At 45.7% G+C, this 26,231-nt stretch overlaps 1 protein-coding gene and 1 long non-coding RNA gene across 5 annotated transcripts in view; one reads left to right on the top strand and one right to left on the bottom strand.

Moving 5' to 3' along the window:
- KCNIP1 (potassium voltage-gated channel interacting protein 1) overlaps positions 1-26,231 on the top strand; it is a 341,859-nt gene that overhangs the window by 288,326 nt on the left and 27,302 nt on the right. The window lies entirely within an intron of this gene.
- On the bottom strand, positions 15,089-24,582 carry LOC113592651 (uncharacterized). The gene is made up of 3 exons (XR_003412573.2): positions 24,003-24,582; positions 22,559-22,677; positions 15,089-16,594 (listed from the first exon to the last, which is right to left on the bottom strand). It is a non-coding gene; the product is annotated as an uncharacterized LOC113592651 (long non-coding RNA).

Here is a 26,231-nt window from a genome sequence, read left to right as displayed (position 1 = left end):
GTCCCTGGTCACATAGTTAGTAGCTGGAAGATCTAAATTCAAACCCAGTGATTTGGTGAACATGTGATTGTTTGGCAGAATTAGGTGCTATGGACTGAATGTCTTGTGTTTCCCCAAAATTCATATGTTGATACCCTAATTCTAAATCTGATGGTATTTGGAAGTGGTAATTAGGGAGATAATTAGGTTTAAATGAGGTCATGAGGATTGAGCCTTCATGATACAATCAGTGACTTTATAAGAAGAGAAAAAGATTACAGCTCTCTCTCTACCATGTGAGGACACAGGAAGAAAGGAACCATCTACAAGCCAGAAAGAGGCTTCTTACCAGATCCCTATGTCAGTACCTCCCAGCTTCTAGAATGGTGAGAAATAAATGTCTGTTGTTCAAGCCATCCAGTCTATGGTATCTCGTTACAGTAGCCTGAGTGAAGACACTAGGCATTTGTGAGTGTGACCAGAGTGGTCCCCAAGATTCCTAAGGGACCTTGAAGTCCATGGCCAGTATTCATGTGTCAGTATGTGACAATCTGAATTGGAATCCAGCCTTCTGTGGTGTCTGGGTCAGAACAAAATCAGGTATCAGGTACATGAGGTTGATTCACCACCCACTTCCCCCTCAGCACCTCACCTCTAGCCCTTCCTGCTATAATCTTACCCAAAGAGAATGTCCCATGAATGATCAAACCTTTGTTTCTTTATGGCAAACAGCCCAGAGTGGGGGGTGAGGAATAAAGCCTGCCAGTGCTGACAAAAAATTGAAGAGGGCCACCAAAGTGAAGATTCTTGGCCGAAAACTAGTTAATTGAGACAAATTGGTGAGAGAAGTGCCCAATTCTGTGCAGGCCCATACCCACAATGCAGACACATTCACCTTACAATCTGTGTGGAAACAAGAAAAAGCAATTTGTCAAATGGATTCCATGATTGCTTCGGTTAAGGGAAAAAATTCTCATCAAGTGAAAGATGGAACTCCAATAAAAATTTAAAAGGAGGCTACATGTAGAGGGAAGAGCTGTGTAGACACCACGTGATGCTGAATGGAAATGGGATATGAGAACAAGGCAGGCTCTCGAATAACAATTCATGTATCTCTCACAAATACCAAACCAAAGATTCAACCTTGATCAGCTGGACATGTGGGAGAGTATGGACTTCCGAAGCAGGTAGATCTGTGCCTGATGCTCAGACGCCCACTACCTATGAGACTTGAATATCCTTCTGATGTTCTTAGAGATGAAAATGGCAACACCGCCCAAAGATCTGTTGTGAGAATCCGGGGAGACGGTTGTGTAAAGCACCCCACAATTGCTAGAAAATAGTTCGGTCTGTCTGCTTGCCATTGAGCTAAGTCACCTGGGAGGCACATGTCCCTAAACTCAGGGTTCAGAGATAATCAGGAGGGGAACAGGCTTTGAGACCAGAGCTCTTGGAAAAATTCAAGTCCTTACATGGTGACAGCAAGCAGAACATGGGAGCCACTACTCCTCTTTCTCATGCCTTTCATTCCCAGAAATTCCAGAATGCCACAAGAGATGAAATCTCACTCCTGGCACCCGGCCTTCCATCTAACAGGCGCTCAGTAATACATGTCGGTGGAACTGAGCTGGGAGTGCTGTGCATGACGTGAAAGAGGGCAAAAGGTGAAACCCGTTGGACACATCATGGCTGCAGTCAGTGCCAGTCAGTCCTGAGCTGACATCTAGAGCAGTTAGCAGGCATAAGCTTGCAAAAGGGGAGCATGCAGAGGCAGAACAGAGTCAGGGACAGCACCAGTCTTATAAGGCAGGGAGTTGTTGGCAAGGAAGCAGGAAAGAGAGGGGAAGAAGCAGGCAGAAACCAGGAGAGGTGTAGGCTAGAGAAGCCAAGAGAACAAAGTATTGATTTACCAGAAACTGAAGACTCTCCATTCTTACTTTAGTTCCTCATGTCTGGCTATGCTGATGCCTAAAATCCCTCTAAGCCCATTGGGTTAACTATTACACTTGCTAGGGCTCCAGAAGAGAGGAAACCCAGAAAGTCAGGAACACCTCTGGGCAGGTGCATTTGTCAGGTTTCCTTCTGGGCAGGTGGGGTCTGGAAAGGCAAAGTGGTGTTCCTGCCATAAAGGGAGGGAGAGGAAGCACTCATGTACTGTTTGCCAATCTCCATAGTGTAAATATTCCTACTGTGGCTGCTCAAACCACCAAAGATTTAACAACCGCCTTGTTAATTTCCTAAAAACTTAACTTTTAGCTGGAATGGGCTGATTCAGGACACCACTGCCCAGGTGCAAATGAGATTGGAGATTGATATACAGAACCAAGAAGGAAAGTGCAGAACAGAGACACGAGTCTGTCTGATATGTAGAATATCTTCCCCTTTCACAAAGAAAGAAAAGAAGGAGACATGAGCATTCACATTCAGTTATTGTGGTTTAAAACAGATTGTATACACAGGAGAAAATTTCAACAATGGGCCTCCCTCTGACACCACACCTTCAGTGCTCTTCCCCAGAGGCAACTAAAATTGTCAATTACAATTGTCAATTGTCAATTACAGTGTATCCTTCTGAAACTATATTACGTATAGGCCTGCAGATGGTGTGTTTGTGTGTGCGTGTGTGTGTGTCCCTTTTCAAAATTAAAATGATAATCTACTAAACAACTTACTTTTTTCCTTAATGATATATTTTCCGTGTTCTTCCAAGAAAAGATACATAAATATGTTGTGTATTTTTTACAGTTTTTAATGGTTTACTTTTTATTGTTGAGAGAGAGAGAGAGAGAGAGAGAGAGAGCATGAGTGGGGGAGGGACAGAGACAGAGGAAGACACAGAATCAGAAGCAGTCTCCAGACTCTGAGCTGTCAGCACAGCTCGAACCCATGAACTGTGAGATCATGACCTAAGCCAAAGTTGGGTGCTTAACCAACTGAGCCACCCAGGCACTCCTGTGTTGTATATTTTTAATGGCTTTATAGTATTCCTTTTACATATGCTCTATAATTTATTTAACCACTTTCCTCAGTAATAGGCATATAAGTTTTTTCTGTCTTCTGTTACAAACAAATGATACAATGAATATCCTTTCACACACACGCGCACACACACACACACACACACATGTGCACACATGTAGGCATCCCTATAAGTGAAATTCCAGGATCAAAGGGTATATACACTTTCTATTTCTGATAGATTTTCCCTCCTGAGAGGTTGTATGTATTTACATCCCTACCAAGAAGTCATGAGAATGTCTTTCCCCTGCATTGTTGCCCGCATGCTGTATTCTCCAAATCTCAGGCCAGCATTTGCTAACTGCAAGCTCATCACACTTGATGAGGACTCCCTTATTTGAGGCAGGTTTATTCGCAGAAGAGGAAAGGGCCTTGTGGAGATCAAGGAACTTTCCCAAGGGCAGGTGTCTGTGATTGAAGTCTCAGTCCTCCCTCTTCTCCATGCTGGCTGCCCTTCTCCACCAGGCTCACTGGGAACAATCCAGTGTAGGCAGAGTGTGATGCCCCCACAGAGCCCAGAAGCTTGGACACACCAATAACCCTACTCCTTTCCTTCCCCATCTTTTACTTTCTTTCTAGTTTTGCTCAATCAGGTTTGCTTTTAGTAATTTCTTCTACTGATGTAAAACCTAAACACAAATAGAACTGTAGACTCAGTCCAGTTTACAAATACTTTCTTGGTGATACAGTTTCCAGGGGTACTTGATGATGTCAGAACAGGGACCGCTTGTACCCCAGAACAAGCTTGATAGGTTTTTACTGGAGAACTACAGGCAAATTGTTGTCCTTTTGAAAAATAGCCTTCCCCTCTAAGCCTATGGCAGAGAGAAAGCTGTGAAGTGTTTTCCTTTATGTCTGAAATAGTCTACATTCACACACGTGCCCTCCCAGTCGCAAAGAGGATAGCCATGAGACGCTGCCGGTTAGGGCTACACTCGGGTACTAGATGTGCAGGGGTTGGTTAAGCCTTTGGGGGAATTGCTTTAGGAGAAGAGACAGTAAAAGCAAAAGCGAAGACTGCTATGAACGTAGAGGTTGCTGGCAAGGAGGAGGAGGAAGGTGGAGGGAGTGGGGAGGAGTGGAGGGAGGGAGGGAGGGAATGCCAAGAGAGTGGTGAAAATCAGCACAGCGGAAAGAACGGCTTGGAAGACGGGCTTTAAATGCCTGCCTGGCTTCTTGCTGGTGGCGCCAGGGCTCTGGCAGGATGTGGGCGGAGGGCGAGTCCGAGGGACTCCAAACACTGGGAATAGTGGTGGTCCTGTGCTCCTCTCTGAAACTTTTGCACTACCTCGGGCTGATTGACTTGTCAGACGGTAAGCGAGCTCTTGAGCTTCCCTATTTTATAAGAATGTTTTTCAGCTTAAGTTGTCATGAGTAGTTTAGAAAACGCCCGGCAAAGTAGCGCGTAGACCCGAGAGCTTTGCAAAAGCCCTGCTAAATTCCAGCCATTTTGACCCTAGCCCCCCGCCGCGGAGCTCAGGCTGACCCAGGGATGATGCGCTGTCCATGGTGCAGAAATGTGGTGCCTGGAGAGTTGGGGAACTGGAAGGGGTTAAATATTCTCTTTCTGCCCCGTGTGCGTGTGAGTCTTGCTCGATTACTAGCTGTGTGAGAATAGCACATAACATCACAGTCCTCTCTCAGAGTGTCTGATAGCTCTGTTGTTGGTAGAAGTCAATGACTTTTAGAAGTCATTATGTTGATGAACGTTAAGAAGCAGGTGGGAAGACTGTGGTGCTAAAAACTTTTGTGAAATGCTAATCATTAGCAAATGCCAATTCCTTCCCCTCCTTCACCCCTTCACCCTCAACCCTCACAAGAATCCTTACCCTAAAATCACCTCATTAGCTGTGACTTTAGCTTCCATTCCTTAGTGAGACTGTAGTCAAAAATTCAGGTTAACCATGCTGTTTATGACTACAAAGTTAGTAGTTTGGTTTCCAAAGTTAAAGAAGCTCAAGAAATGAAGAGTATTTTCTTCCCCCTTACGAAATTTTGTCCCCAATAGGACACCATGTGTTTATATAATTTTTATCACGTAAAATTAGACTTCTGGAAAGATTCCAATTTTGGTGAGCAATGCATTAAACAAAACCAACCTCCAGTAATTTATATTCAATGTATATACAACGTGCATTTGATGTATGTTCTTCCATAACTGGATCGGGTTGTGTAGACAGAATTTCTCTTCCAAGAAGCATCATATGCCTTAACTATACATAATAATGAGATACATTTGCAGACAAAGGACCAGCTGAAGTACCAACCAAAGCTGAGGTAGACCAGAGACTGAATGCAGGATAATGTGGTTGGATGAGCTCTGGATTAGGAATCAGGAGACCTGGTTCCTATCAATGATCACTCTCTATTTAAATTTGGTCAAGTCATTTTTTATCTGGGTCTAAATTTCCTTATGAGAATATTGATGATTTTCAATCTCTGCTTCATGGCATTCTGAAGCGACCCAAACGTTTCCTTGTTTTCAGTTTGGTGCTGGGCGCAGTAAGGCAGATCCTGCGCCCTATGTCCCTGCTTCAACAAAACCACCTTCACTTTATCTGCCCTATATGCCAGGCCTGTATGCTAGGCTTCAGCTAAAATTGATTGTGTTTCCCTGAGATGTTGGAAGCTGAAGCACATTCAAAAAATTCCTTCTTTCTTGAAAACCACCTGAAATCGAACAATCTGGTAGAACAGTTCTGTGTGCACATAGGAACTCTCCCAGGCTCGGCCCCTGATATGTGCTTCTCTAGAGCTCCCAACTCAGCCTGCCAGTCCATAACAAATTGAGCAAAGCCCCTGTTCACCACCAGATCCCAAAAACGTGTTTCATCCCTGTTCCAAGCTTCAAAGCAGACACCCACTGAGATTACAAATTAACATAAGAGAAATTTCCAGAGAAACTTCCTTCTCAGGCTAAAGGTGCCCTGGAAAATAGTGCCTTGCTCTTCCTTTCCATATCCAGACATAACCATCTCCCTTCCCCTGCTTTAGCTTCTCAATATTACAGCTTTTGGTTTTATTACCACGGAATATATCAATTACTCATCTAATGTTATAGTAATGAGGGGATTAAGGTGAAATGTAGAAAGCATATGTTTAAGACTGCCTCCAGGAACCTTAGGTGAAGGAAGAAATTAACATTTATTCAGCACCTGCAGTGTCCTGGGTATAGTGCCAGGTACTTCTATGTACATGAGCTAATGTAATCCTCAAAATAACACTCTAAGGAAAAAACTAAATAACACTGGAAAGTAGATATCATTGTTCCTTTTATATAAGGAAAAAGAATACAGGTTTAGAGAAATTAGATAAAATTTCCAAAAATACAGCAATAATAAGGTGGAGATGTTTGTCTCTAAAATTTTGCCCTCCATCCTGTATTCCAAGTGGCTCAACAAGTAAGATGGCGTCTGTGGTCTGTCATTAAGTCTACACCACACAGCCTGTTATACTAGAGCCTTCCCCATATGGTCCAAAATGCCATTTTTATTGTGCATGTGACATGGGAAATTCTGCTCACACATTCGAGTACCAAGAGGAGAATACCACCTCCTGTTGAGTACACCAGGACCAATGGGATGAAGCCATTCTAAAGAGAGCAGGGGAACAATTCTGAAGAACCTGTCGGTAGTCTTTCCTAGGGCCTCATCTTATTCTCATTTTATTTTCCACTAGTGATTTTAGAAGAGTATAGATACTGGGCCTAGAGTCAAAAGAGCTGTGTTCCAATCCTGGATGTGCCATTTATCAGTGGTGTGACCGTGGGCAAGGCCCTTTTCTTCCCCAGCTTTCACTTTCCTCACTTGTAAAAAGGGAGACATGAGGATGATGGTTGTATTAATTCTCTAGGGCTAGTGTAACAAATTATACAAAGCAGGTGGCTCAAAACAACAGAAACGTATTCTTTCACAGTCCTGAAGGCTAGAAATCCAGAAGCAAGGAGTTGGCAGGGCTGTGTTCCCTCTAAGCCTCTAGAGGAGAATTCCCCTGGCTTCTTCCAGTTTCTGGTAACCCCAGGTGTTTCCGAGCTTTTGACACTGTCACTGCAATCTGTCTCCATCTGCACATGGCCATCTTCTCCCTGTGTGTCTCTTCTTCACTCAGTACTTCCCTCTTCCTACAAGACAGCAGCCGTATTGTATTAGGGCCACCTTGACCTCACCTTAACTGCAAAGATCCTATTTCCAACAAGGTCACATTCACAGGTACTAGGGTTCATGACTTCAACATCTCTTTTTGGGTGACACAACTCAACTCATAACAGTAGTAGTAAATGCTGCAGATTGTTGTTGTAAGGATTGAATGAAGTGGCACATGGGAAAGTAGCAAGCTTATTATCTGCCTCATAGCAGGTACTTCCTAAAAGCTCAATTATTTTTCAGCCTTAGATCATGCCAATCAAATGAATACACTGCTCATAAGAGAAAAAAAAGACAAAACCCAAGTCCATCAGGCCTATTGGGCAGTACAGTCCTTCCCTTGGGATCTGGAAGTTGCCAGTGAGACTTCCAGAGTAGAAACCAGACTGGGGTGACTTTCCCCTTGTATGCAGTGTCACCGTGCACACCCAGCCCTCACTGCCATGGCCTGCAGATCAATCCGACTCCTCACCCATTCCGCCAAAGTGAGGGCAGCAGGGACTGCAGAGAGGAGATCAGGCAGGGGTGCGGGGTGACAGACAAGTAATGCCCACCCCCCCCCGAAAGTTCAGAGACCATTACCAGTTAATTCTCTGTCTCTGTCTCACCTGCTGCTCACTGGGCCAGCCTGAGGCAACTTCACCCTGCCAGATGGGAGTCCCCTTTCCCCAAAGCATCATGTCTCCTGGCACTGCTACAGCAACTGCGGAAGCAACCTACTGTTACAGGTCCAGGCATAACTGTAACAGTGAGGCATACATCGGTGTTTCTCAAAGTGGGTTCTCTTGCTGCCATATCTTACACCTATCTAAACGTAAGGTAATTTCGCTGTGTCTCTAACCATAGCTTGTTTATAGAATCAGGAATGTCAGAGGCTTTGAAAACCACCCCCAAAAATAGCAGTAATAGTAATAACTTCACAAACTCAGGGAAACCACGAGAATCCAAGTGTGTCTATTGGAGTCTTTAGAAACAGTTGTCTTTCTATGCACTCTAAATTGTATGAAACATGAATTATTACTCCAGAGGTTGGCTGGGTCTACTTGATGGCAAAAGATTTGAAATGTGGTTCATGTGAAGCCAGCTACGCACATATAGCCAGCTTTAGTGATTTCTTATGGACTTAGTGCCTGTGTAGTACTTTATAGCGTAGGCACCCATCATCCATCAAGTGTTTAACATGGACAGCAGAGAAATCTTGTGAGATATGAAGATCCTATAGTGCTATTGAACTAATTTCATAGTTTTTAAAAAAACTGAAGTTCTGAGGCTTTGACTTCGAGGCCACACGGTTATAAAGTAACAATTTCAGGACTCAAGTCAAGTCTTCTGGTCCCACTACAAGCACTTTCTGTTGTCCAAATGCAGGAAAATTTGTAATTAAACCATGCCTGGAGCATTGATGATATCACTATTTCTACCCATTGAATATTTGTAACCCTCCTCTTGGCAAAGTATTCATCACCTAATGCAGTTAGATTGTAGTGAGCTGAATCATGGCCGCCCAAAGACATCCTGTCCTAATCCTAGAACGTATGAATGTCACCTTATAAGGAAAAATGTTCTCTGCAGATGTGATTAAGTTAAGGATCTTGAGATGAGGAAAGTATCCTGAATTACCCGGGTGGGTTGCATATGTCATCATAAGTCTTATATGTTGTCATAAAAGAGGGGCAGGCAGGGACCGGACATAGAAAGAAGGGAAGGTGGTGATGTGAAGCTAGAAGCAGGGGTTGGAGTGACAGCCACAAGGCAAGGAGCACTGCCAGCCATGAGAAGCTGGGAGAGGTCAGGAGTGGATTCTCCCCCAGAGACTTTAAAAGGAGCATGGCAGGGGCGCCTGGGTGGCTCAGTAGGGTAAGCATCCAACTTCAGCTCAGGTCGTGATCTCGCTGACTGTGAGTTCAAGCCCCACGTCAGGCTCTGTGCTGACAGCTCAGAGCCTGGAGCCTGCTTCAGATTCTGTCTCTCTCTCTCTCTCTCTCTCTCTCTGCCCCTCCCATGCTCGCATTCTGTCTCTCTCTCTCTCTCAAAAATAAATAAACATTAAAAAAATTTTAAAGGAGCATGGCCTTGCTGACACCTATAGATATATACCCAGGGTTCATATGCCCTCCCACCACTGAGTAAACAAAAGAACCCAAGTAGATTACTCCTCTACAGACGTAGCCTCAAACCTCTCTTCTCTTTTTCCTCTTTCTACCTCCAGGTCTCATTATTTTTAATGCTTCTGTCGATATTGTTATACTTTCAATGGTGTCCTTAATTCTCGACTCCTTCAATATTGGCTTTGAACAATATCTACTGCCCACCTTCTCTTTAATATCAGAAGACGAGGACACTTTTACTTCCTCTGTTCTTCCTGTCTCCCTCTACCTACCAAATCTGTTAATTATATTATCATTTTTACATTGCCGAGGCTTATGATGTCCTGAAAACATCTTTCAAGGTAACTAGGAGGGTCTTCCTCAGGCCTCTCATCTCCCACGAGGACAATCCTGTCTCCTGCTCTGAATGGGCTCCCAGTTCTGTGTCTAGAACTTTCTACTTGTATGACCACCAAGAGGACAGAAATGCATTCTGCATCAGGAGGATGCATTCTGTGCTCAGAAACCATTCCAGGGAGGCCCGGGTGGCTCAGTCGGTTAAGCGTCTGACTTCAGCTCAGGTCATGATCTCACGGTTCATGAGTTCGAACCCCGAGCTGGGCTCCACCCTGACAGTGCAGCGCCTGCTTGGGATTCTCTCTCTCTCCCTCTCTCTCTGACCCTCCCCGCTTATGGGCACGCGGGAGGTGTATGTATGCTCATGCTCGCTCTCTCTCAAAATAAATAAATAAACTTAAAAAAAAAAGAAACAATCCCCTACCATACAAACAAAGTGATAGTTGGCCTACCATCCCAGTCCCACATTGTCCCCAGGGCCAAGTACTGCTGTGACACCAGTGCTCAGATTCCTGCTATGGACATAGAAGGATCACCACCTGATTTTATATTAAGAAAAGTAAATATAGCATGTGCTTAAGGAATAAACTGAACCTGCTGAGAAAGTCTATCATATTTTCAACTACAGAAGAACCTGGAGAGAAAGGAGAATGGGAGAGACAAGATAGGAAGGTGAGGGGCAGAAGGAAAGAGGGAGGAAGAGAGAAATGGTCAGAACTGGGGAAAGGGTGAAGAGGCAGGAGTGAGAAAGGGCGGGAGGCAGCCACAGGAAGTGGATTCAGTGCATTCTCAGCTCTCTGGACCCTCCAGCCTTCACCTGGGGGTCCAGTGAGTTCCAGCCTACAATCATCAGCTTTTAGGAGTCCGCTTAGCTTATTAACACTTACCAACTGCTCTTTGTACTCCAGTCTCTAGAGACCGTATACTGCAAAAGAAAGTTCTAGGAGCTGACTTCGCACCTGAGCTGTAGCCAGAACTCCACCACCCTCCACCCCCCTGCCTTCCCCAGCCAAACCAGCCCCAGGGAGGAACCCTGCTTTTGTCTCCGATGCCACACACCTGGTTGGAAAGGGCAGTCTGTCTCATTACTTCCTCCTCAGGCATCTCTCCAACTGGGCATCTGAGGCTTTCTGAAGTCAGAGTTCAATGGCACACACGTAGTCACTTGTGTAGTCTATTCAGCAAGGCACGCCACTGATCCCATGCCCTTGAAATAAGTGAGCACTGCAGTATTGTTCCTTTATTTCCCTCCAGGCAATATTCAAAGGTGAAAAAGTCAAAGCTCTTCATAGGTTCCTCCTCTCTGCCTTCACCCTCCCTCTCCGTGCTTACCCCTCTACCCCACCACCCCATCTTCTCTCTCTCCAGCCCCAGGCTCTCAACCTCTCTCAAGTGACTTAGGCCCTTCCACTGGGACGCCCACTTGGGCTGGTCTTTCTGTGCATCCTCTCCTGACTTCCTGGCTTTTAATCCACCTCCATCAAAGCATACCCTTCTGCACACTGACTGAGCTCCAACTACCCCTGAAAAGCAGATCCCCACTTAGGCAATCATCCTGTCCGTGAATCTGTGTGTGAAGAGCCTGAGTAAAAAAAAATTGTTTTTAAATTATGGTACTAACATAGTATACTGGCTTTAGGCTATTACCTGCTTTCACATTTGCTTATTTTAAAAACTAGAGAGAACATGGTTGGGGTGACCTTTCCCCCTCACAAGACACTCTAAGCTGCACCCCCCGAGGGAATCAGCTTTGAGAGAAGAGTTACTTCTGGCACCAAGAACAAACATTTGTTGAATGAATGAACAAATGCCTTTATCCTGACGACAAAGAGGAGACTTGAGGAGGGGCTGTCTGTGAAGAGAGTACGTCTGCCCTGTTCAACACACACTCCTTCTGCCCAGCATGGTGCCCAACATGTTCTAGATGCTCAAGAAGTGTTCAATGGATGAACAAATAACGAGGTTTACCTGCAAAGCTTCCTCACACCTTGGGATACATTTGGGGGACTAAGACCAAGCCTTCCAGCAAAGACTCCACATCCCACACCATACACAGAGTTATTTTTCGCTCCCCTCCACTGGGCCTTCGTTTTCCTCCACAGCTTGGCTCCTTCTCCAGACCTCTACATTCCCTTCTTAATACACATCCTAATTATTGACAAGCTTTCTTTTCCCCCCTCTGGGCTGCCCTGGGAGTAATCCCTTGATATTTCAGAGAACATTCCAAGAATAGAGCAAGCTCTCCTACTTGACAACTAGATACTCAGTGAAAGCTGGTGAATGAATGGATTAATGCACAAATTAATGGCCATCCCTGCTCATGCTTGGGCATGCTTTCAAGCCCAACCCTGGACACCTCATTGGTACTTCTTTGTTTTTGAAAGAGCCCCAGGCAGCATGTCCATAGCCCTCAACTCAAGCCTCAGCCTTGTCCCTCAGCAACATCCACATTCCTCTCTGGGTTTACCTTAGCCAACCATAAAATGAGCAGGTTGAATTAGATCGGTGGTTTCCAAATGCTGATCTATAAAATTTCCAGAAGGAGGACCATACGGGATTTGGGGAAGGAAAAAAAACAAAACAAAACAAAACATTCTCCTGCTCTCCCTCTTTAACCCCAGCATCTAATTGCTTTCGTCTATTTTACTTAGCCTCCATGCAAAATTGCTTTTCATTAAAGAATTCCTTGCCTTAATAGGAGTTTGAAAACCATTGATAACATCCAAGATCCATCCAAACTTGAATCATGATCTCATGATTTCACAGGAAGACACGTGATATACTAGCTTTCGAGGTAGACAGAAGGGATATGACCCAGCCAGGGCCACATTTCTCTATACCACCATCACCGTGACAACCAACCCTCAGTTAGGATGTCAAATGGGTACACTGGCCCGAGCCATACACCTAGAACACTGAAGCCAGCAGCAGCCATAAAACATAGAACTAATGAGAAATATATCTGTCCCCATGGCTGCCAGAGCCTAAGTAAGTTGAGGGAGGGTTGCAAAAGTCAAGATGAGATCACCAAACTTCTGCTACCAAAAAGGTATATTTCATAGAATGTTTAGCTGGACAAGACCCTAAAAGTCATGGAAATGATCTGGAGTCTTGGAAGTAACCCTGGAATTGGAGTCAGAAGCCAGAATTCAAACCCCACTTCTGCCATTTGCTGACTAATGACTTTGCACAAGGTTCTTAACTCCCATGAGACTTACTCTCCTAATCTGTAAAATGGGGTACTATAACCCACCTTGTAGGATGTTGGGAGAATTAATTGACATGAATTGTATGAGAGCATTTGGCTTAGTGCTAACACTTTATAAATAACTCTACAAGGGCCCAGAGGGAGGAAGTGACTTGCCCAAGGTCACACAACAATGGCTTTATGATCATGTTGCCTACAACTCAGCATTGCCATGGTTTGAGAAGATTCTGGTGCCCAGGGAGGCAAAGGGGTCCACTAAGCCTTCTACTTAAGTTCCCTGGAGGGGGCGCTGAGACACCACCCAAGAGTCTCACTCTCAGGAATTCAATATAGAAAACACATTAAGACCTGTTTACATGGAAGTACTGTTTATAATTATTGTTCCCTACGGGATATTCCCCTACTGCTTCCTCCAATCCTGTTTTAAACTGCTCTGCTAATTGAGCTTTCCTGGCTTCCCCCGGGGAGACATTCACAGATGCTAATAGAGACATAATTCAAAAATTGCTTGATATACATGCCCTCAGTTTTCCCCAAGAACCACCTAAGATACCCAAACATGCAACGCACTCATCGGCCAGATGCAATTAAACATGCATGGTGTTAAATGTGCGGGCTGCTACTCGGCCGGGTCTGAATTAAGTTGAGGCAATCACAGCACTTATCCTAAGATCCCTCCTCGGTCAAGTGCAACAGGAAAGAAGCAAGCTGCTGGATGGGAGCCCTGGAGACCCCTTCCTATCGAGTCTGCACTTTAGACGAGATAGGGAGGCTTTTAAAAAATCTTCCAGGTCTGAAGATGTGAAGAATCGGTCCTGAGGAACTCTGGGGAATAATAACTTGCATCTCTCCAATGTATAAAGAAGAGAAGGAAAGCGGAAAGAAGCCAGGCACAACACTACAGCATTACAACGTTCATTACAAAAAGATCTGGCTCCAGATCCCGGAACAAGCACTTGCTCCCTGTGGGACCCTGGGAGAGTCACACAAGCTTTCTGAGTCTTAGCTTGTCCAATGGCAAACTGAGGATCCCTACATCACCTCCCCAGATTTCTGGAAAGATAAAAGGAGATTTCACAAATAGTGAAAGCACTCGGCATATCTTCACATAGTAGGAATTCATTAAACTTCTTTTCTACACATCTTTTTCCTAAAATCTGAATACAGAGAGCATGGACATATTTACGTGCTTGTTAAACAAGTACAAGAATGTTGAGAAAATCTAAAATATAGTAAAATCAGAAGGTTAAAAGAAGTAAACTAGACTGATGAAAAGAACTCTGACTCCCCCAAAAGTAATAAACTTAATAAAACTCAGTATCTTGAGAGAAAATTAATATAAACGGAAAATAGCATAGGTTCAAGGTGACTTTGGAGATGTTTCTGAAGACTAGATCCATAACTGATTAGTAAACTAAAAATACAGAGTACTGGTAAGGCTACAAAGTAGAAAGGCAGGGTCCCTGTCCACCCCACCCCTTTTACTACAGAAGGAACTGAAGCCCAGAGAATGGAAATGTCCAGCCCAGCAAAGAACACTGAACCAGGGGATTGAGGGATGTTGTTCAGCATGCTTTGCCCTATGCTGGTCTTTCTTGGAAGGGGCCAGACCTCCTACACATTGTCCCATAAAAGTGGTGCCAGACCGACACCCAGCAGAGTGACCCAGTCCACACACGGACAGGAGGGGAAAAGGCAGGAACCACACCTGTTGCACACCGACTAAATGCACACTTCTGGGTATCCACCTAATCCTTGGGAAGACCCTAAGTAGTGAGTGTCCTTCACATATGAGGAAATGCCATTGGGCAGGCAATGAAATTGTGGAAGCCACACAAGTGTGTGACAGGCATGGGATTCAAGCCACACTCCCTCTGCACAGCATCCAACCCTTTCCACGTCTCCAGTTGACAGATTCAAATATCTGACAGCAGAAGGCTTGCCATCAACGTGACCTGATTGGAAGTGATGTGACTGAGCTTCAATCAAACTATAAATGTGGGGGTGCCTGGGTGGCTCAGTCAGCTGAGCGCCCGGCTTCGGCTCAGGTCATGATCTCACAGTTCGTAAGTTCAAGCCCCACGTTGGGCTCTGTGCTGACAGCTCAGAGCCTGGAGCCTGCTTCAGATTCTGCGTCTCTCTCTCTGCCCCTTACCCCCCAAAAGTAAATAAACATTAAAAATTTTTTTAAACCTATAAATGCAGAGATGTTTCAATTACATAAGGGTTTGAAAGAGCCCACACACTCTCCTGTCATATAACGTGAGCTTTAGCAACTGCAGCAGGCACATGGGGTTTTGCCTGGAGAGGGACGAGCAGGCAGGCAGTGTAGGGGCCTTAGGAAGGGCAAGCAGCTGAAAGGAGGGAAAGCAACAGAACTGGAGGCGGCTCTCCCCCTGGCCTTCACCTTCACCTGTGCAGCCCTTTCCAGAAAGCACCATTGGAAGCACCCCCATTCACTCCTGAGGAGAACCTCAAACTCTTGGGGCCGATCTAGCACAAACGGACAGCCTGGCCTGGCCCCTCTGTGGGTGACAGATGTGATTGCTCCCAGACGGGGAAAGGGTGACGTCTCTCAGCCCAAGCCCTCCATTTATCTTCAGGACAATTTTAATTGGAAACCTCGCCTCGCTGCTGCCCACTTTTTCAGAAGTAATTAGAATGCTAATCTATAAGAAAGATGTCTATTAAAAATAAATTAATAATAGATAATACATTTTGGCTTACAATTTTGAATAATATGGCCATCCCATCTTAAAATAAAAATTCATATATTTTTAATAAGCCTGAGACATGTTTCCCAATGAACCACAGATGGTTCATTTTTATTATCCTATAAAGAGACATTATGGGTAAATGTTTTTTAAAAATGGCAAAACACAATCTCAGAGCTGCCCTCTTTTGGAGATCTCCAAGCACTTCCTAAGCGTTGGGGTTCCCTGCTGACATCATGGAGACTGAGACATGAGGGTGGCCTCCCTTACCCTGTGAGACACCATTGATCCCCTGACCTTCATCTTTGATCAGACAGAATCAGCACGGCAAAATAAAAAACAGACATAGTTCAAATTCCAGCTTTGTTACTTGATGACTAATAACCAAGCCGTAATGATGGGTATTTATCGAGTAATCCTGGTGAGGTTATTTAAGGAGTATATAATGCAGGGTATGAAATCCACCGGACACAGCAACTTGCACTGAGAGGCTCTCTTTAAATGTCCCTTCCTCTCCTCCTAACATCTAGAATCAGGAGAAACATCTGAAGCTATTACCCCCATGTGCCCAAGTACCTGGCATAGTACCTACAAGAGACCAAATACGTTCTGTCCCTTTGACAAGCGTCCAGGAACCCTGCCACAAAAAGCTGTTGAGTTTGGAGAATAAGTCTGAACTATTCTAAGAAGGTGAGATGTGTAGAAAGCAAGGGTGGTAACCAGCTCTTTTTCCAGCACTGATCATCAGGTTATTGACTTACAATTGAGCCAAAGGTACATCAGCACTAACCAAACCCATCCCTGGAACAGCCCATTGCTCCCACCAGGAGACAGAGGGAGGTGTGACAAGCCCCCTTCCAGCCCTCCCCACTGCACACCCCAGTTCCAACACACCCACCCAATTGCTCAAGCCTGGAAGAGCTTCCTCATCACCTCTCGATCCCTTTCGCTCACGCTCCCCTCCCCTACATCAGCAGGTCTGGTGGACTCTATCTGCTGGAGAGACTGGAAATCTGCCCCTCATTGGTCTCCTTCAAAGTTAACGTTTTTCAGCCAGTTGCAACTGTCTCCTGGCAGGTCTTTCTGCATCTACTAAAAACAAACACAACAGAACAAACAGCAACAAAAACCTCTCATTGAACCATAATATGCACCAGAACCCGTGTAACAAATACCAAGATTTAAAAAAAAAAAAAAAAGAAGAGGAGGACCATTACAGCATCCCAGAAGTCCCTATTCACTCCAACCCAGTCACCTGTCCCCCAAGATAACGGCTCTCCTGACTTGTAACAGCGCACATGCATTTTGCAGTCTATGTTCATCCATATTGTTGGACGCTGGGGTAGTTAACTCATTCGAATTGCTGTGCAACATTTCATTGTGTCAACATGCTAACAATTTGTTGTTTATTTTAATGTTAATTACACTTGGGTGAGTTTCTGGCTTGGGGGAATTATAAACTTGGTAACTCTCCTTCCCTTTGCTTTAAAGATAAGAATCCTGGGATGCCTGGGTGGCTCAATATTTATCTGACTCTTGATTTCAGCTCAGGTCATGATCCCATGGTCATGGGATTGAGCCCCGTGTTGGGCTCCATTATGAGAGTGGAGCTTGCTTGAGATTCTCGTCCTCAAAAATAAACAAATAAGCATTAAAAAAAAAAAAATAAAGAGAAAACTCCTAAGTTGACTGCTCTGACCAATTACCATCTTACCTGACACGTTGGTCATTCTGCTCCACCACGTGGCCTCTACTTGGTTCCTCAAAAGACCAAATTCGTTCTCCTCTCCTGGCCCTTGCACATGCTGTCCCTGCTTTCTGAGACCCTTCCTACCACATTTTCTCATCTTTACACTTCTGCTCCCAGGTCTGCAGACTCTCCCTCCCTCTAACTCACACCAGGTTCCTTCTGGTTTTTCTTCCTCACCCTGCCCCCACTCTTTTCATCTGAGTACTCAAGACAATGCATAATTGCATATCCGTGCGTGTGATTATTGAGTTAATGTGTCAGTCACGCTCAACAGAGGACTTGCCTGACTTCTTTGTGACCATGTTGCTGGCACCTGGAACAGTACCTGGCACAGAATAGAAGCTCAATATACCTTTGTTAAGTGAGTGAAGGAACTCGCCATCCCCTCAAGGAGCCCATGGTCAAGAGAGACAGAAAGGCCTCTGTATCTATCATGCAATGTAGTGGGTGCTGCAGGAGAGAGATCTTGCCGTAAAGATGCTGTCTGGGAAAGAAAGAAAAACTTCCATTTTAGAGGAAGTAGCCCTTGAGGTGACATTTTGTAGAGGACCCATACAACTCCAGCAGGAGTCATTCACACTATAGTCTAAATAGTGTCCCCTGGAGGAGTGCAGTGTAATGGGACAGATTTGAAGGAAACCCAAGAAATAACCCAGCAAAGGGAAGGAAATCAGGTGCTAGATGGAGCAGGAGCATGAGGTATGCTCCTCATGAGGTAAGAGGAGCAGGAGCAAAGGTATGAAAGTGTCACCCAGGAAGTCGGGTTGGGGAAACAGCAAGTACTTCTAGAGAGTGAGTACGTGTGGTGCTGGGTAATGCAGAGGAGGGAAGCAACAGACACACCCTGAAAGCTAAGCAAGGAGCAGATAATGAAAGACCTTCCAGGCCTTATTAAGGAGGCTGGCCTTCCTCCTGCAGGCAGTGGGGAGCCTTTGAAGGCTTTAAAGCAAGGGACATATTCAGATGCATTTCCTTTGAACATCTTGTTTTCTCCTTCCCCAGAGCTTCCACACAACAGGTTCCTGAAAAGCTCCCTCTGTCTTCCCTCTGCACTTAGAATGTCACACACACGCACACACATGCACACACACACGCACACACACACACACTTTCCTTTATCTAGTAAGTTCCCACTCCTTCAGATTTCAGGCCCACCTTCACTCCCTCAAGGAAGACTCCCCTAACTACCTCCCCTGCACCGGAGCCCCTGCCACTCCATCTGTAGTACCAAACAGCTCCCCTCTTGCAGTACATCTCACAGTCACAACCTTATATGTGTGTCTGATTCTTAGGTGAAGTCCCTCATGCACCGAACTGTGATGTCACTGGGGACAAGAACCATACCTGTCTTTGCCCACCATTGTAGTCACACTGTCAAACTGTCTGGCACATATTGGATAACCCACAGTTAAGTGCTCTGTGAATGACTGCTTTACAAAGAGCCTTCTGCCTGTTCGTGCAAAGAACCCATTGGTAGAGTGAGGCCACAGGCTGGAGGCTGGAGTTTTCCAATAGTCCTGGGGAGAGATGCTCGGTGCATAGCACTGGGCCCAAGGGATGTTCATGCCCCATGCCCCAGCTAAGAAATCTCAAAGTAGGCATTTTGGTTTTGGTTTGTTTTAATTTTTTTTTAAGTTTATTTATTTTTAAGAGAGAGAGAGAGAGAGAGAGAGAGAGAGACAACACAAGTGGGGGAGGGGCAGAGAGAGAGACACAGAATCTGAAGCAGGCTCCAGGCTCTGAGCTGTCCGTGCAGAGCCCAAAGCAGAGCTCAAACACACAAACTGCAAGATCATGACCTGAGCCGAAGGCAGACACTTAACTGACTGAGCCACACAGTCGCCCCTCAAAGTAGGCGTTTGGAACTCAACACCTAACTGCAAAACCAAACTCTACCGGCTGTATTTTTTTTATTTTCCGTTTTCTTGATACTCTGGCATCTGGGCTTTGATCTTGGAGAGACCGCTCTTCCCCAGGCTGGCTAATTCCTAGGGATAGCAATGACTCCCCTGCAAGTGGACCTTGGGTACACAAACCCAGCAATCCGGAGCCCATACCCAACCATCTCTCTTCTCTAGCTCTCACACACCTAGGCAGTGTTCCCTCTGCTCTAAACCACCACAGAGTCGGGTACCAGACAGCTAGGGACACCCCTACCGCCTAGAGATGGCCAAGATCATTCCAACTTTCCAGTCCTAAACTTACTCAGCATACCTACCCTGCCTCACCCATTCTTTCCCACGAATACGCCAATCGAGGCTCTGGGCCATGATGTCCCCTCATCCCTCTCTGCCTCCTGACTGCCCCTGGTGCTTCCCTGTGTGGCCTCGCATGCCATGCCTCCTGTTTGTAGGGATCTGAGTGTAAACTTCTTCCCTTGTGACGGTCCCTTTCTGCATGTCTTACTGTACCTGATTAAAACAAATCCCAAGTACACATTTTAACACAAAACCCTGTGATGCGTTCAGGTGTCCCAGGGTCGTAACTCCTCAAAGACAAAACTGTGTGGTGGAGGTCTTTCTAATCCTCGTGGCCCCCCACATGGTATCTCAGAAGACACTCATGAATGTTGCAGATAATGAACAGGAAGCTCGGCGGCCCCCTCATCGCCCGAGAATCTGCCGTAGCCCCCGGAATCAGGCCCAGGCGAGGAGCTTCTCCAGTGGCCTTGGGACCAACCAGTTTTACAAATTATCAACATCTCCCCATTAGCTGTTGCAATATTAAATTGTGTGACTGGAAATGAATGAATAATCCCACGGGCAAGTGAGGGAGACCAAGCAGCGGGGATTTAATAACAAGTCCTGCCCTCTCTCCAAGCAGAAGGTCTTCCTAATTAAATATTAAAAATCTATCCACACAGCTACAGCAAAAAAATTGCTTTTTCAGCAGCGTCGTTTTGAGACGCTTCCTCAAAAGACCCAAGTGCTGTGGGAATGTCCTCTTGGGGACCCAAATGAGGGAACGAGGGGACCCCCAGTGACAAGGAGTGCTGGGCGCCAGGCACAGGTCTGACACATGTGTTTTTCACACTGGGTCCTCATGAGGACCAGGAGACATGGGTAGGATCACATCCGACTGGCAGAATTGGCATTTTAATCCAGTTCGCTGTGGTTATAAGCTGATATGATATAACACAGCAGCCAAGAACGTGGGTTTTACTACCAAGCAGACTTGGATTTGAGCCTCGTGTCTGCCATTTACTCACTTGTGGCCTTGGGCAGGACACCGCACATCTCTAAGTCTCCCAGCTTCTTCAAGGGGGAAGCAGGGTGGATGGAGCTCACGGGGTTTGGGGAGGTTCTGCGAGATAATGTACAAGACGCACTAGATGCAGGCCCAGTACCCAGGAAATGCTTCTAAAATGTCCGCTACCGTTCTGATCCGTGGAAGACTGGCCCCTCCCCCTCCCTGTCCCCCGCAACCCTACCCTTGCCCCCCAGTGTCTCAGAAGTGCCTCTACCAGAATGGAGGGCATCCTGTCCAACCCCTTTAATACCGTAGACTCCCTGCCAGCTGCACTTCCACTCTCACTACCTCATTTGAGTCTCACAAGAGCCCTGCCAACTAAGCATCGTCCCCACCATTTTCCAGTGTTGAAACTGGGTTGGTAAACTTGACCTGTTGCCAAGGCTGCAAGCCGGAGGCACTCCACCCTCACCCGCCTGGCTGCCTGGGCTTCTCCTCAGGGAAAAGGCCCTGGGCTCTGGGCTCTGAGCCCCACCCACCCCCCAGTCCCAGGGCTTCTGAGGCACTCCCCATCTGCTCTTTAAGTCGATTTAAAAAATAACCTTTTGGATTTCTTCTTATTAGAGATCTGTACCTACTCGTTGCAGAAAGTTTAGAAAATACACATGAGCACAAAGAATATAACAGCCATCCATAGCCCCAACCCTCAGTGATAACTGCTAAAAGTTTTTATGTATGATAGCTTAGAGATAGATAGATAGATAGATAGATAGATAGATAGATAGATGATAGATTGATAGATGATAGATTGATAGATAATTTCCTGTTTTACAAAACCTGTTTTTTTCCACTTCTGGGAATATTTCTGAGAAATAATTTGAAATGCGTATGGAATTACCTATATCCTTAATCCTGGCCCCTATTGTTTCCTATCTCCCTCGTCTTTTTCTTTAATTATTATTATACCTTTTTTGCATATTTTTAAATATTGTTTTAAGTTTATTTATTTAGTTTTAGAGAGAGAGCTAGCAGGGGAGGGCCAGAGAGAACCCCAAGCAGGCTTCGCACCATCAGTGGAGAGCCCAACACAGGGCTCAAACCCATGAGCCATGAGATCATGACCTGAGCCATAACCAAGAGTCGGAGGCTCAAGTGACTGAGCCACCCAAGCTGCCCCCTTTTTTGCATATTTAATCTCTCCCTTTCAATGACAACTGAACCTGTCCTCCCCAACCCCCCCCTCCACAAGGTATGGGCTAACTGAAGTAAGAATAAAGGAGTAAGTTGCAGATTAGCTAGAAGAAGTTTTAGTCCTGGGAGATTTTCTCCAGCTTTATAATATTCCTGATGCCCTGGAGTCAGGTCTCCAGCCAAGCCTGACTCACCTTTGGCGTTCTAAACAGCAATTACCAGGTTGCTTGGCATTCCAACAGAAACTTCAAATATCTCACATTGTGGATTTTATTAACCCATAGGGAGAAACAGGCTTTCTTCTCTGTCACTCATTTGCAGAAAGCTGGGACCGAGCCTAAGGTCTTGGGCCTATGTGATTAATGGAGGCTCTCCATTGCAATGAGCCAGCAAGGAGAGGAAGGACGCAAAGCCATCAGGCAGAGAACTGACCCTGCAAAGCCATTCTCTGTGAAGTCCCCACAAGTCGGGAGGGGCCAAAGACATCTCTATTCTCTTATGATTAATATCAGCTCTCATTGGGTGATTAATGCTATAACTCGTAACTCTCCACTGGCTTCTCAAAAAGGAAAGCCTTCTGTACTCTACTTGCTTTGCTGTTTGACACCACTAAAACTGTTAACGTGACCCCAGGACCCAGCACCATACGGTCCATGTCCGCCTCTCATTCCCCTGTCCCTTGCTCATGGAGTCCCTGCCTCCAGACACAACCGCACCCTCTCTCTTGCCCTGGAGCAGGCTCACTCCTTCCCATCTGGGAGTCCTTGGAGAGACCGCTCCCTCCCTCACTGCACCTGGCCATCCCCTTCTTGTTCTTGGCTCAGCATCTGGACTGCCACAGAGGAACCCCGTGGTTACCTGTTTAAGTCCACAAGGCATCCCTCCATAGCACTTCCCTCAACTGTAATTCAGAAAGTACTTACTTGATATCTGCCCACAGGCAAGGACACAAGCAGCACTCCTGTTCTCATCTGATTGGCCAGCACTAGCCACATGATCGTGCCTAACTTCAAAGGGGCTGGAAGTGCATCCCAACATGTGCCTGTAAGGAAGAGAACCAGAAATAGTTGGTGACAGCACTAGTCATCACCAAATGATTATGTTTTGTTTGAAAAAAAGGTGTTATTCCACAAAAATCACAACACACACAACTGAACACCAAATGCACTAGACCAGACTTGCTAGGACCATCTTCACAATGAAACAAATAGCATCTACTTACATTATCCCACCTGAAATATCATGATTTCAATTGTAACATTAAAATTATCAAAACAATCCGTACACACAGCTTTAAAAATATTTCAAGCAGTAATGAGCGATAAGGTGAAAAGGAAAGTATGCCTCCTTGCCCAGTTCCCTCATCCCATAATCCTACAGAAGTGATCATTATAGACAAGGTGTTTCAGGATTTGAGATGCAGGTAGGGAGGTCGGGGAAGGCTTCACAGAGAGGCATGACTGGAAGCTATTTGGGTTTCTTAAATGTGAGATTTAATTTTCAAAGATTCCTATGATCCAACTGAAGCTTTCTGGTAAGGCACTTTGAAATTCATGTGAGGAGAAATACTGCTGTCTCTCGGCAAAGAATTTAGAAGAGCTAGGAATTCCAAGCCAGAGCTCCAATCCGGAAAATTCCAGCAAAGCATCACTCTAGGCTTAGTGGTTGCCACCCACTACTCCTCAGATTAAAAAGCTTCAGAGCCCTGTGACCCACTAACATTCACAAACTAACTCAGATAATTAATCCTGGCTCATTCATCCTCTTAAAACTATACAAGTCTTCCAGCCGGCCACCCTGACTGCTAAGAGTATTTTGTGGGCTCTCCATAGGTTGCAAGCTGCTCGGCTGAACAGAGACACCCATTAGGAAACTGAGCCCCAGCTCTCCCCAACGAGTGAGGAGGGACTTTATTGAATGCCTTCAACATGACAGGCACCCACTCTGAAGTGGTTCCTTGATCCTAACAGGTGGGGAGGTGGGTGCTGCTGAGCACACTGTACCACTGAGAGCACTGAGTCCTGTAGGCTGGAAATGACTTGGTCACACTCACCAGCTGCTGAGCTGCAGAGCTGGGATTCAAGTCTGACTGTTCTGACTGCAAAGCTCACCATCATCATTCCCCTCGCTGATGCTGAATTCGGCTGCCACCTTCCCCAACCATCGTGTATAAAATGATGACCCCCGTGACCCATTTCTCTCTAGTCCTGGAACCCTGCTTTGTTTTCATTGACAGGAGACACATCACCACCTCTGTTCACTGCTCTATGCACCGACCCCCAGTGCCTACAAGAGTGGCTCGCCCTCAGTAGGTGCTCTGTGATTATTTGTTGAATGAGTGAATGGTGCTATGAAAAGAAGACCGACCTGAGTTTAATCCTGCTCTGTCAGGAATCCGGTGTGTGACCTTGGATAAGTCCACTTTGCTCTCTGGGCCCCAGCAGCCATATCTGTGAAGTCAGAGGGCAGGATAAGAGCATCTCTTTGTAACTTATATGCCCTGTGACTTACACAGCCTGTCACCCAGAGCAAAGGTTGCTTTCGTCCTCAGAAAGGGGAAACAAGATTGGAAATGCTAAAAGGATGACAAAGAGCTTGAGGCAAGGGAGGAGCTGGGGGAGGGACCCTTGAAACCATTTGGTGTCTGCCCTCCTGCCCGCTCGCTCGGACTGGCCTCCGCAAATTCTCAAGCGGACAAGCGCGAGAAGCTTGGGCAGAGGAATTTGGTCCCTGTCTTGCTGAGACAGAGCAACAACCACAAAGAAACAGGAGTGAGGCCAGGGGAGACCCATGGGATGGTCCCTTAGGCCAGAAAGCATCTGAGTGTTAATCAGATGATGAGATCAGTGTTTGCTCTTCTGCCCACCATCTTTGTGATTTCAGGGAGGTCTCATAAGATCTCTTGATTCCATTTCTTCAAATGGGAAAATTAATATGTTCTCTTTCCTCTCTGCACCTCAGTTTTCTCCTCTGTAAAATGGGAACAATATAACTCTTACTTCATAGGAGCTGTGTGATGTGAAAAGTGGCTTATTAGAATCGAAGGCTGAAATGCACTGAGCCAGAAGTTCACACAGCCTGAATCTGTACAGAGGTCCTCTCTAATCACAGGGCATCCCTTTTTGCTCCATGCTGCTTGGGACCCAAAAAAATGAAATTGTCATGTTTCTAGATTATCACAAAATACACAACAGTCACTTGGAAAAATATGATATGGGGTAGGGGAAAGGGGTGGTTAAACTGGGCTCATAGAGGCAGGTAATGTGAATGAGTGATAATGGAGGACTGCCCTTCGGTCTTAGTTCTGGGTATGTAATAGGGACTAGTGGGGACTGTGGTTTACTAGCGAGCATGTGCCGTATCTGAAGCAAGCAGCCGCTCCTCAGCTCCAGCCAATTGTTGCCATGTGATAATGTGGTAATGCAGGCCCACACAGACATAAATTCCAATTTCTAAAGAGAAGCCAAAACCCCATATTTTATGTGCAATAAATGTTGTCAAAACTCACATTTAAAAGAAGTGAAACAACAACTGTACCCCGTGGGCTGCCAGATTGGGATTTCTAAACTAAACTGTCAGACGACAGAATTAGCCACTAAATTAGCCAAATACTTTCCAGATACTCTCTTGGCAGCTTTCTCAGGATTCAACATTATATCCTATTTAGTTTCTCGTAATGCTACACACTTAGAGCAAATAATGAGCGCTTAGCACCTACTATGTGCAGAGTGGCTCTAGACATCGTAAAAGTGAGGTACCAAAAATAAAAACAGAACAAAAACAGGCACAAGACACAGTCTCTCCACCCCTACCCTATCCTACCCCACCTCACTCCCGTAACTGACCTCTGCGACACCCAAAGGTAGATTCTGATACCTGCTGGAGGACGGTTAGAGACAGCAGGCGCTTCAGGAGTTTGGACAGAGAGAGCTTTCCCTGCGGTGGTCTGCGAGAGCTGCCCAGAGGAGATGGCTCTCGAGGCAGGTTTAAAGGGTGGCTGAGATCGAGATCAGCTGATGACACACTCTGGCAGAGACAGGGGACTGCGCCTGTTGCAGAAGACCCATGCAGGGTGGTTGTGCAGAATTGTGCTGGGGAATCTAGACTTTACCCTGAAGATCCCTCAGGAGGAAGCTGGTAGGTTGTAATGGGGCAAAGCTGATGGAAAGGGACCCCATTATCCTCCTGCATCCTCCAGGATGAAGAGCCTGGGCACTGAGTCCAGAGGCCCCTCTAGGTCCGACTCTTTGCCTTTTGTTTTCTTATTTGACACAATACAGAACAGACAAACAGGCCACAGCTTCCCCTGACAGCTTCGTGTAGGCTGTTTCCTCAGGGGTGGGGGAGATGCCTTCATGGTAATGATCTGGATCCTGAAACAATTCAGAGAGGCAGCAGGGCTTTGAAACAGGCCGTATTTCCTTTTTTTTTTTTTTTTATGATGGTTTCATTTTACATTTTTATTGGCTCTCCACTGATTGCTCTCGGGCTCTCTGACGGGATGTGAGATGCGCTGACATTTATAGAAATCAATACATTAATAAATCACGAAGTTCATAATGTCTGATTTGCTTCTAAATGAGACAGAACTATTAT

The sequence above is a fragment of the Acinonyx jubatus genome, chromosome A1 (genome assembly GCF_027475565.1).
Source record: "Acinonyx jubatus isolate Ajub_Pintada_27869175 chromosome A1, VMU_Ajub_asm_v1.0, whole genome shotgun sequence".
Classification (NCBI taxonomy): Eukaryota; Metazoa; Chordata; class Mammalia; order Carnivora; family Felidae; genus Acinonyx; species Acinonyx jubatus.
Note: the sequence above shows the minus strand (reverse complement) of the source record. Positions and strands in the feature narration are given on the sequence as shown.